We start from the raw sequence: 12,645 nt of genomic DNA, 5'->3' as shown, positions 1-12,645 counted from the left end.
ATGCACTTTGACTTTTGTCTATGGATAATTTTAGAAGATGATTTTCAGCTTCAGGTGGTGATGCTGCATTCTCTCACCTTCACATCTGCATGCCACATATCCTTGTTTAATGATCAGAATCATCAGAACTGGTCATGGCAAGATTTTGTTGTGTCCGCCAAGAAGGCTCACTTTCAATGAAATCTGCTTGTTTCCGAAAAGTAAAACTTATGCGAAATAATGTGACTTATTTTGAAGAAACTAATTAAGAACGTTTTGTTCGTAACGTAATATTCTCGCCAGATGTGTGGTGTAAATTTTAGTGCGTAAGAAGTCTCCTTTGTTGTAAAAAGTAAAAGACAGCACAGTTAGAAGTGCTTAATCAAAGCGCTGAAGGCACTACAGTTGTTCACTCTTTGATGGTATGTAATATTACAGTCAAAGGACATGAAGTTCGACTTTTTTAACGTACGCCAATCGAACGGCAACGCAAACAATGCAAACATCAATTTGATGTTCTTTTAATTGCATACAGTGTTGAGATTTTGCAAAAACATCAAGGAAGACAATGACACTGATTTACAATCTCTCATAATTGTATACATGATTCACACAAATCCAACATATGATTACAAAGATGAAGCCCTATTTAAACAAGAAATACCTTTAAAAAATAACTCGATGTGTATCCTGACTTGGAAAACAAATGAGACGAATTAAGTTTGTAAAGCTGGTTTTAATATTACATATAATTATCAGTAAAACATAAATCACACTCAATAATACCAATTATTATCAAAACAAACCTTTTTGTTTTCTTCTGTTGAGTTGAAGATAACATGGATACATTATTTGCAATTGTCACGATGTTTTTTCGGCGTAAGCTGCATAAGCCAGCTTTTCACCTTAGCCTGACCTTTGTAAGTGTCCAATATAATTCCAATAAAATTTCCCGCGGCTAGGTACGAATGAATACACTTCATTTATTCCATTGGCTGATTTGAGTATACCACCAGGACATTGGAAACATATCCGCGTCTTTGTAACACTGTTTTACTGTATGAAACAATTTTATCTCGAATGAAAAGGCTTAATAGATAGAACAGTTTTACACTCAATTCTCGACATCAATACAGTTTGTGCGTACACCTTTTATTTTCAGAGTATTACCAGCGCAAGAGCGTTTATACTTAAAAGGCTATGTTCTCATATTTAGTACTTACTTCCTTATTCCTGTCAACATGTTAACATGTAAAAGTATAAAGAGCAATGGAAGCGAGGCCTCACTTTAAAGCATTGCATTTCAACCCGCGAGGTATATCGGGTCAATTCGCGGACATTCAGAGTTTATATACAGGTCATCACCGGAGTTGGCGGCCAGTAAAATAATCGTTATATAATGAAGACGCTATCCGTGAACTAGGTGACCTGGAATTTTCTTTAGACCAGAAATATGTTAAATGAAGATATTCAGCAATATAATTATGGTATGTAAATAATAGATTCTTAATGTGTTTTCAACAATACAATGATAAATATTATTGTTGATAAATTTAACAATAATTATTCGTCCATATTGCTTAATGTTCTAAAGTGATATTATGAGCAGGTAACAGTTTATAGGTGTCTATCGCAACCGTTGATTATTTTTGATGTTTCTACTTCATATACACTTATATTAATTAATGCAGCATCATCATACTAAAACAATATACCAGAAAGAAAAAAATAATGCATTTGAATATCAACCGTACTTTCGTTTGACAACTGATCATGCGTTTACGAGTTGGACCTAAATTTAGTTATAGTGCAGATTTGTTCATACGACACAAAGACACGAAATTGTTTTACGGATCATTTCAGCTTACAGGACTGGGTGGGTCACGTAAGAATATCGAATATAAAATATATTTTTATAAACAACTGGTAGCAAGGTGAGTTGCAGATAATTAATCAAAAACCACAATTTAACTAACTATTTTGACCTGTTAATTCTTTTCAGCTCAATTCAACAGTGCAAAATGCCCATAATATCACTTTAAGCATTAGCACGATGATAATTGATACTGTTAATAATCGAATCAAATAGCAATGCCCGACAAACCACTAAAACAGGTTTGTTCGAAGAACGCGCCTATAAATACGGATACTTCTCGTGTGGCCGGTTGACTCATATGTTTAAATTTCACTTCCATTCTTCTTTTGGTTTTCTGTTTTGTATCTATAGGTTTATGACCAGCAATATGTTATAATGTAAAATAAGCCGCGAAAACTCCCCGTAACATCCCGTACAGCGTGTGATGCAGCTAAGAACTGCACAGAAAAAGACATTCGCTATCCTTGATCTCATTCATTAAACTATTTACGCCGTATATCTTTTTTAAAGATATTTCTTGTTTCAATTTACAGCGTATTACTTATCACAATGAAAACATAAATGGAATGTATAAGCATATGCAACTCAAACATTGTTCTTTTCCTATTTTGTCTTTGCTTTACATAATGAATAAATGGTTCTATTGATCACTTTGTAGATTGGTATTGGGTTTTTCCGTTTTGATACCGTTTATCTGAAAAGAAATCGGCTGTTATTATGGTTATGGTTGCTGATTAATAACCTCAGCTGTTCTGCTTCGCGCGTGTATGTGTGTATTTTGAATTCATTTTCAGGTCCCGCTGAGTCTTTGCGAACGCATCTATCGGCTTACATACCCATGTGACCTTTAAGGAGAGCTGAATTACGCGATTATGACAAAGCAAAAAGTGGACAATTTTCATGATGCAAAACAGTTATGTAAAGTATACTCTTCAGCGAACTCTGTCTCGGTGCGGATGCGGATTGAGTGTATAGCTATTGTATCTCAAAGAAAGTACTAGACAGATATAACAGTTTGCCTTCAATCCTCGATTTTTGTGTGATTTGGTGAACAGCAGTACTTTTGAAGACCAATTTTCAGAACCCAACTATAAACCTTGTTCGCAAGCGGACTACTAAACATGTGAGTAGGCCTTTGTCAGCAATAATATGGCCCTGAATGAAAGCTCTGTATTTCTGTGCTCTTCTGGACCAGTTTTGTATTTGTAAAGTACTTCGACGATATCATTCGAATAAATGTTCTGAACGAGTGAAATCGTGATTTGACAAAAACGTTGACTTCTATAGTGTAAACAATGCTTCAATGAAGCAGTGTAAGGCTAACTACCCCGCCACCAGGTCGGTCATTTGTTTTTTTCGAACTCAGCTGGCATTAAAATATTTATTTCAACGTTTCAAATACAATTGAATACGAAGGGTACCCCTTCATGAACATTGGTTTTCCGTGACTCTCCTAAGAATTAATTATCAACACGATTCGTTTGTAAGAAATTATTAGTCTCATCAGTAATAACTGTTTTGTTTTTCTATCAAAAGTATGTGATTTCACGAACAAGTGACTGTCTGACTCACCAACACATGCCGATATTAAGTATATAGCGATTGAACATTTGGTAAGTTCAATATTAAAACAAAACAACAGAGCAATATTGCAGGAATTAGGTATAGTTGCCTTCTTTTTGTTTCCTCGGCTGCCCCTTGGGGCTTCTCAAAACATAAATGAATGTCATCTTTTTTAAAGCTGCATCATGCGAAAAAGGTTATAATTTCATATACGGCTAATATAACTCCAGACCAGCCTGCGCATTCATTCTATTTGGTCAGTATCTACCCTGTCCGCTATGAAGTCAAGGTCGATATCGTGGTCAAGCGGACAGGGTAGCTTTATGGCAAGCGGTTCGACGCATAATCCCAAGAAACTAGGTTTCTCATGAGTACCTAGGTTCTCAGAGTGAGCATCTAGGTTCTCGCTTGAAGATTTCACATGGCTTCAAGAACCCAAGTTTCCAAATGAGAACCTAGGTTTTCATGAGCACCAAGGTTCTCATGAGAAACTAGGTTTCTCATGAAAACCAAGGTTCTCATTTGAAAACCTAGGTTCTGATGAGAACCTATGTTCTCAGAATGAGAACCTAGGTTCTGATGAAAAACGTAGTTTTCTGGGATCATGCGTCGAACTGCTTGCCATATCCGTGGTTTTCATTTGGGACCCATAGTTCTCATGAGAACCTAGGTTTTCAGAAATACGCGTCTTTAATACTAAATCCGTGGTTTTCATTCGGATCCAATAGGTTCTCATGAGAACATAGGTTTCCAGAATTACGCGTCGGACGGCGTAAACTTGCTCGTTTGGAATACGGGACACATATTATTCAGGGCGCAGGATCAATGGAGTTCACATATGATTGCACACGGGCTGGACACAAGAATGAAAACACGCCGTTAAGGACTTTATTTTTGCAGATATCTTAAGTTATTGAAATATGTTTGCAAATTCTTTAGTGCATAAGTTTTTCTTGCAGTGTGGGCCGATATTTTATGATTGAATAAAATATTATTACACATTATCAATAGTGATTAAACTTCTATTTATACCATAATGATTGCTTACTATATCACAAACATACTTAAAATAGAAGACTGTACCATACAGTCGTTTGAGGCCGGAACAAGGGAACTGAATATCTTAAACTCATTCAATGCTGTAACAATGAATTATGTAACGATTGATCTGAATTTGTTTCAATTTTAAGTCTCAAAATAATATTTACCATTAAAGATGTATTTCATATAGAGGATATTTGTGGGATCCGGTGGATTATCGATTTTAATTCACGAGTGATCATAGAAAATAATATTTTCACGAGTGGCGCAGCCACGAGTGAAAATATTTGTTTTCTCTGATCACGAGTGAATTAAAATCGATAATCCACCGAATCCAACAAATTTTCTTTTTATTTAATGCATTTTTCACAGTTTATATACATTGTTCAAGAGTTCAGCTAACGAATTTTGCTGGGATGATGACGTCATTTCGTCAAAAAAATGACGTCATTTCACAGTAAACAATGAAAATTATCGATAATTCTCACTGATAATTTTCACTGTTTGAAACAGTGAAATTATCAGTTTTAAATCACTGATATTTCTCTATAAACCACCGGAAAGCATTAAATAAAAACAGTTTATTTTTTTATTTACGTGTTCAGACTAATGTCGACCGATTACTTTACTAATTTCATTCCTCAAGAAGTTTCCTACAAGTTTTGTTGAATATTACTTAGCATTGTCTGAACATTGTTCAAAAAATGTTCTTTGGGAGTAACATTCACTGTTTCAAGTCGATTTCTTATCATTCTACACATATGCTGCCAGCGTGTACCAAGCAATGGGAGACAACTGGAGGTTAATTATGGCAAGCGGTTCGACGCATAATCCCAAGAAACTAGGTTTCTCATGAGTCCCTAGGTTCTCATGAGAAACTAGGTTTATGAAATCCCAAGAAACCAGGTTTCTCATGAGAACCTATGTTCTCATTTGAAAACCTTGGTTTACGCTAGAGAACCTAGGTTCTCATGAGAAACTACGTTTTTCATGAGAACCTAGGTTCTCATAGACACTTAGAACTTAGGTTCTTATGAGAAACTAGGTTTTCATGAGAACCTAGGTTCTCATTCTGAGAACTTAAGTTCTCGTTTGATATCCAAGGTTTTCACAAGAACCTAGGTTCTCGACAAGCATTTCGCGTCGTTCTCTCTGATAACCTAGGTTTTCATGAGAACCCACGATTTCATTTGGGAACCATAGTCCTCATGAGAACCTAGGTTCTCATTCTGAGAACCTAGGTTCTCATGAGAAACCTAGTTTCTTTGGATTATGCGTCGAACCGCTTGCCATATAGCTTCTTTCCAAACTGCGCGGGTGGGCAGGAGGATGTTGACAATATGTGGCATAAAACCCATTTTCGCACTACGCAGCTTATTACAACATCATAGTTTTCATGTTTGTGTTCAGACTGATATAAGATGAATTATACGCTAATATAAACTTTAAACATTTATTGTATTTATTTTAAAATATGATGTCGTTTTGCAATGTTTTTTAACGGAGTAAAGCAGAGCAAAAAATCATGAACGATACAATATTTACTTAGCGCCCAAGAATATTGAAGATCAACCCATGTATAATGAAGCAAACCCTGTTTATAGTACATAACAATCCGATGTCAACATACGATTTCTTATTTCCCATATTGTTATCGTAATTGATCAGATATCTACAGTGCGAAAGTTGTTTCCATTCAAATTATATGAGAACAGAGACCCAACTTACAAAGTTAATGATTTAATGATAATGTGTACAACGCATACCCATATTCGAAAGTGACATGATAAATAAAAACAACACACAGCACCATCACTCCCGCTGAACTACGTTACAATGGGAGGTGCGTCTGTACGACAACGCGATACGGCCTCATAACTACAACGGTTACGGTTTCTTTACACAGTTTGTTGACGATACGGGATTTTGTTAAAATAAATGGTAAATTACGGTAAGTTTGAATAGTTTTTGTATGTGTAAGCCAATGTTTATTTAAATACGGATACTGTGCATCTCTTTCATAGCTTGCCATGTAATTTATTGCTATATTATCGATAAAATGGAAGTTTTAAAGACCTGTATAGACAACTCATAAAATAATTGGAATATAATTCAAAGTCTGACATTAAACAGAAGAAAATGCAAACACACGTAAGCAAGAAAGAATATTGAATCAATCTTATCAAGATATGTCTCAAAATTAACTGCATGTAAGTGTAACGAGAGAAATTTTGATGAATTAAAATGTTACGGCGTCTTACAGAGAGTGTTACAGTGCATTTACTACAACATTTTTAAGGTTACGGTATAGTATCGACATTCAATTTAGTTTAATGCTATTAACAAATGTTCAAAGTCTTGTAAAATATTGTAGTACTGATTTATTTAAAAACAAAACATAAACAAATATGAATGAATTTGCGATTCTAAGATTAATTCAGTCTTTATTTAAATATTTTTACTATTATTTTATCTAAAAATAATTGAACCAAATCTTTAAAAAAAATTATTTAGATATGTCCCGTTAAGAAATTGTAAGACATCGTACATACAGTTAAGCATATTGAAGTGTGTTACAAATGATATAAACGCGGGTTTGTCAGAAGTAATCGGGTCATACCTGATATTCAGAAATTTAGATGTTTGAAGAGTTGATATATAGACACTTTTTACTCTTAGAGTGTACATCAATAGCCTCTTTAGGATTGCACTTATTGGTGGTATGCACCATGAAGACAGATGACAGATCAATGCAGCGGAGAAATTATGAAAAAGCTCCCACATGAGCTTTTTGTTTTACTTTTGAGTTGCATTAAGCTATCGCGTGTCTAAAATAATGCAAATAACTTATCATTTGAGAGATTTTTGTACATATGTTCGACTAAAATTGATTCGCACTGCAGTAACTCACATCCTACTTGGTTTATTTTAGCATACTCGGAACTTTTTAACACATAAATGTATGTAATATGTAACTTTAATTGGATACGACCTTTAGCGTCTCGGTATTCGAACGTAATATGCGGGTGTACCTTGGCGAATTAAAGCAGCATGCGGATGTTACAAAATAAAAATAAATGACAATATTCACTATAAGCGTCTGTTTTATTTAAAAGCGCATTAATACACATCTCCTTTAAACTAAGCTTTTAGTGATTACAGTAAACCCTGTCTTAAACATCAAATTAAAAAAAACAATTAAAAATGTGCCATTCCAGACAGCTGAATGATAATATGTGGTGAAATTAATACATATAGAGAATATGAGTCGTGTTCTGAGAAAACTGGGCATAATGCATAAGCGTAAAGTGTCGTCCCAGATTAGCCGGTGCAGTCCGCACAGGCTAATCAGGGACGACACTTTCCGCCTTAACTGGATTTTCTCTAAGAATAGACATCATTTAAACGAAAAATTCCATAAAAGCGGAAATTGTCGTCCCTGATTAGCCTGTGCGGACTGCACAGGCTAATCTGTGATGACAATTTACGTACAAGCATTATGTCCAGTTTTCTCAGAACACGACAAATAGTAGCGATATATTATTAGTCAGAAGGACACATTAAAGGAAACACCATGATACTTGATTTAAATAAAAACGATTTGAAACACATGAATCACCTGATTCAACATCGCTAGTTTAAATGAAGCAAAATGAATTAACCCAATCAGCACTTTTGACGGCTTGATACGTCTTTTGCAAATAAAGTATATCCAAATCAGGATGCGTTACCAAAGAATAAACATTTGACTAGTGCCAAACCAAAATGTATTAAATTGCGTGAATTATTATAACATTTAGCTAATGTCAATTCATGCCGTATGACTATTTGCTGGAATATTCAGGGCTGAATGTGTTAACTAAACAGTGTGGTAACTATCTAAAAACAAACACGATATTGACCAATATCCCCATAAATGAAACTTAAAACATACACTTGGTTCCTAATGGTTACATTGAAGTAAACATTTTAAACAGTGTCAGTGAAAGTGCTCTTAAGTATTAAAGGACCACAGGTCAAACTTGAAAGTGCACTTGCCTATAGTTACTTAGGCGGATTTACAAGCCTTTTTATGGCGTGCCAGGGAAGGCCTCCACGAGAACGATTTTCCGCACGGGCATGTATACAGTTTGTCTCCGTGTTTCCCTTGTACATGATCCAGCAGTACAGTCCTTGAATTAAGTACTACCCCACATGTGTCGCATTTGTGTTCCTTTTTGGTACTCTGCTGTTGGCAAGTCTGCATGTGTCGCCTTAAGCACGACTTGTAGCCAAATGATGTCCCACATTTACATGAATACGGTTTCGAACCTATGTGTTTATTCATATGCCCAATGTACGCTTCCCTTTCGTAGTATTTCTTTCCACATGTTGCACAATTGAACTTGCATACATCGGCATGTTTCACATCACGATGTCTCTTTAAAGCAGCGCGATTATTAAACCTCTGGCAACACGATTCACACAAAAATGGGTTTTCTCCGTGAACAACTCTAACATGAGTCCGTAGATCGTATGCTGAGGCGTAAGTTTTACCACACGTGGGACACTCTTCCTTCTTCTTCTGGTGGACGGAACGCTTATGGCGGTAAAGATTGCCCCTAGAGTTTGTAGTATACGCACAACTGGGGCATGCGAACAGATCTACCTTCTGTTTTTTTACAATAGGCGTCGATGTAAGCACTTCGTTGCTGTTGAAGTCAATCACGACCTCAATGCTCTCGTCCAAAATGCTTGAATCGAGGAAGGAAATCTCTATGCTTGTAATTGTGCCTTCCTGCAGGCGCTGTAACGCTGTAAAGAAGACACCGTAACATGCCTTAGTCGTAAGAGAAGATACCGTAACATGTACACGGAGTTGACATGCTACAACTATTTTGCAAAATCTGATTGAAATCACCAATAATAGTATACTAATGGGCATCACATGTTTGTAAAAGAGTGAACTTGATACAAATCATTGAAAATAATTATCGTGACAGATACTGAAAGCCTGAAACAACGAATTAATTGGAGTTTCTATGTTTTGAACTTTAACTTCTTTCTTTTATTATGATTTCACGCTAGAAAATGCCTCGATAGCTTAGGTAGCGAGTTAAGAAACATTACTAAATGGAAATAAATGCCATATCCCTTTTTACGTGTAAGTTTAAACAAAGACTTTACCTTGTCAACGCGTGTGTATGCCTATAAATGTCAATATAAAGAAGTGACACGTCAAGACGCCGTAACCGTTGTAGTTATGACGCCGTATCGTGTTGTCGTTCAGGCGCACCTCTCATTGTAACGTAGTTCAGCGGGAGTGACCATACAAAACACAATATAATAAGTTTCCATTATAAGTCAAAAGTCAGAGATCAAATTACCACTTTGTTTTGTAATAAACACAAACAGTTACATCATTTTGGTATGTACATCGGGTTCACTCCTATAATGTTATTTAAAATGATACAATCAAACAACATAATTAAAACAAAAATAGTAGATAATTAAATTGCAATAACGCCTTGTAAGTATTTATATAATTCAATTAAAAGTACTTATTACCTTATAGTGGTAAATGTGTGTTTCCACAAAACATATAGCTGCTGCAAAGTATATGAAATATATTAAAGTTACCTGTATTGGGTTGGGCAAATACAACTTTAAAAACTGAAATCATAAATGCATAGATGAATTTTTTTTGTAAAATAATCTTTATGCAGATATAATATTCTATTTGTTTCTACAAACCGCATACTACTCATAGAAAATGATGGCGGTATGATAATTTATATCAGTCGGATTGGTTTTGTGAAGACTTATAAAACGAGATGCACTGCCTCGGGTGCGAAGCTATTTTTCCAATGCGGTCTCACATTAAAACTGTAATATTAAATGTATAATTTACTTTAAAAAATATATCCTATAAATACCAAAACTTGACGAATTGTTTTTTATGTCAAGGGAGATGACCTAGCCGGGAAAAACGTCGTAAAAAGAGTTTGTTTCCCTTTACCCGACCGATTCACTTCTAGCATTAAGTATCCGATTGTCTTTGTTACATAATTAATTTTCGTTGAATAATAAACTCAATAAAAAGTGCTAAATAGAGAGTTGGGAGACTTCTGCTCGGCAATTCATATTCGTATAAAATGAGAATAGTAAACATATCGAAGACATGCAATTTGTACGACCTTCCTACCATACTTTTTTATATTACAGTGGAAGGGATAAACATGTAAGGCTTTAGTGACAGAAGCATGATATGTAAATAAACCGTATATAACTAATTTAGAAGGCGACAACAACTTTTTGATAGAATCTGCACGTTCTTTGTAAAGAACTAAATTTTCATTCTGTATCATTGACACTGTCCTTTTAATTCCGTCTACAGATTTTTTGACGATGCTGCGAAGCAGCTCGTCTAAGTTATCATACCATAAAAAAATTCTTCACAATGGCGACCTATGTAAAAGAACGAGCCAGTCCGATTGAGATAGCTCGACTTTTCTAATTGGCATACCTCGCTGATTATCATTGGTAAAGGTATAGGACGCTCAGCTATAAATAGGACAGCATATTCTGGGAAAAGATTCAATAATAGTTTGAAAACGTTAATTTTAAATCACTTATATTCAATCCATTATTTGTTTATAGATCAGTGAAACAACTATGCTTTTTCTGTATTGTATTTGACATTTGTCGTGATTCAGTAAATAAATTGCGAATGAAAACGTGTATAATTAACTTTCAACGCGATCATGTGTGTAAAGAAAACGAATTATTTCGAACCTTCCATTTGTAAACGTTGTAGCGACTATGGTATATAAACAGCATAATAGCCGTATGACATCTGTGAAAATCGCTCTCATGAGTGCTTCCTCATTTTTATATTTTATTAACTTTTCAAACAGAAATTACAGAGTAACATCAGTGCACATACTTTATGTTTGATAATTCATTCGTTTGTTGGATATTGTTTGCTGTTTTAAACACATATTAGGTCATATCGCGGATTTAATAAACCTTACCATGTGTTCATGGGCAAACTCACGTATTCAAGTGCTCTTACGACTATGTGCTCATACCTACTTTCGAGAATCATCATGAAATTATTGCCGTACTTAACGAACAAACATGCCTAAGCTTATTGAATTAGAGAAAAAAAAACAAAAATCAAAAGAGAAAACTAATATGTTCATGCACATGTGCATGTGAAATCACGTCTGTACACATAGCATCATTAACTTAGCAAAGGAAACAACGAAATATAAATTTTGGTATGATATACATGTGAAATCACGTCTGTACACATAGCATCATTAACTTAGCAAAGGAAACAACGAAATATAAAGTTTGATATGATATACATGTGGAATTAAAGAGCATGGTGTAATTAAAGAGCATGTAAAGTTTTGAATTTATATGCTGAAACGTAATGTTATAACCCACAAACGTTGTACTGTAACAGAACGTTTTTTTTAAGATAAGTGGTACAGAAAATACACGTCGAATATCTTTTTAAAGATACTTCTTGTTATATTTGATCGAGAATGTAACCCGCCTCCCAGTTTCGCTGAATGGATCAAGTTCCCCATGGGTACTACTTCCCCGTACCCCCATTTTATTTTCGTACCCTACATTTTTCGTACCCATTTTTTTCATACCCAATTTTTTGTCGTACCCAAATTTTTGTGTACCCATTTTTTTCCTACCTAATTGTTTTTTCGTGACCAAATCTTTTTTCGTCCCCAATTTTTTTTTGGCATAATTTTTGTACCCAAAATTTTCGTACCCATTTTTTTTCCTATCCCAAATTTTCGTACCCACATACACAATTGTGGTGATGTAGATAAACTTAAATAGATGCTTTTATATCAATCTTCTTCAAAAGCATCGTCACACCAGTACTGTCAGTACTTTGATTTCAAATTGTTCGCCATAATACCCAGAACTTGTTCCAGTCGAAACGAGAACACAGGCGAATCTATGAATGTTTTAACAACAAACAGCACATCTGAGACCTCACCTCTCACTTCTTCTGGCGTATTGACAGAGTAGGTCTGCGCTGTATGAACGGAACTTAGCGAATGAGGTAGCTGGCGATAATAAGAATGCAATAAATAAAGGATTTTTTATGCTTCTGCTGCGTGGGATCTCATCGTGTTTTAATGATCCGAATGCGCAGCACAGAACAGGCAAAA

The sequence above is a fragment of the Dreissena polymorpha genome, chromosome 8 (assembly GCF_020536995.1).
Source record: "Dreissena polymorpha isolate Duluth1 chromosome 8, UMN_Dpol_1.0, whole genome shotgun sequence".
Taxonomy (NCBI): Eukaryota; Metazoa; Mollusca; class Bivalvia; order Myida; family Dreissenidae; genus Dreissena; species Dreissena polymorpha.
Note: the sequence above shows the minus strand (reverse complement) of the source record.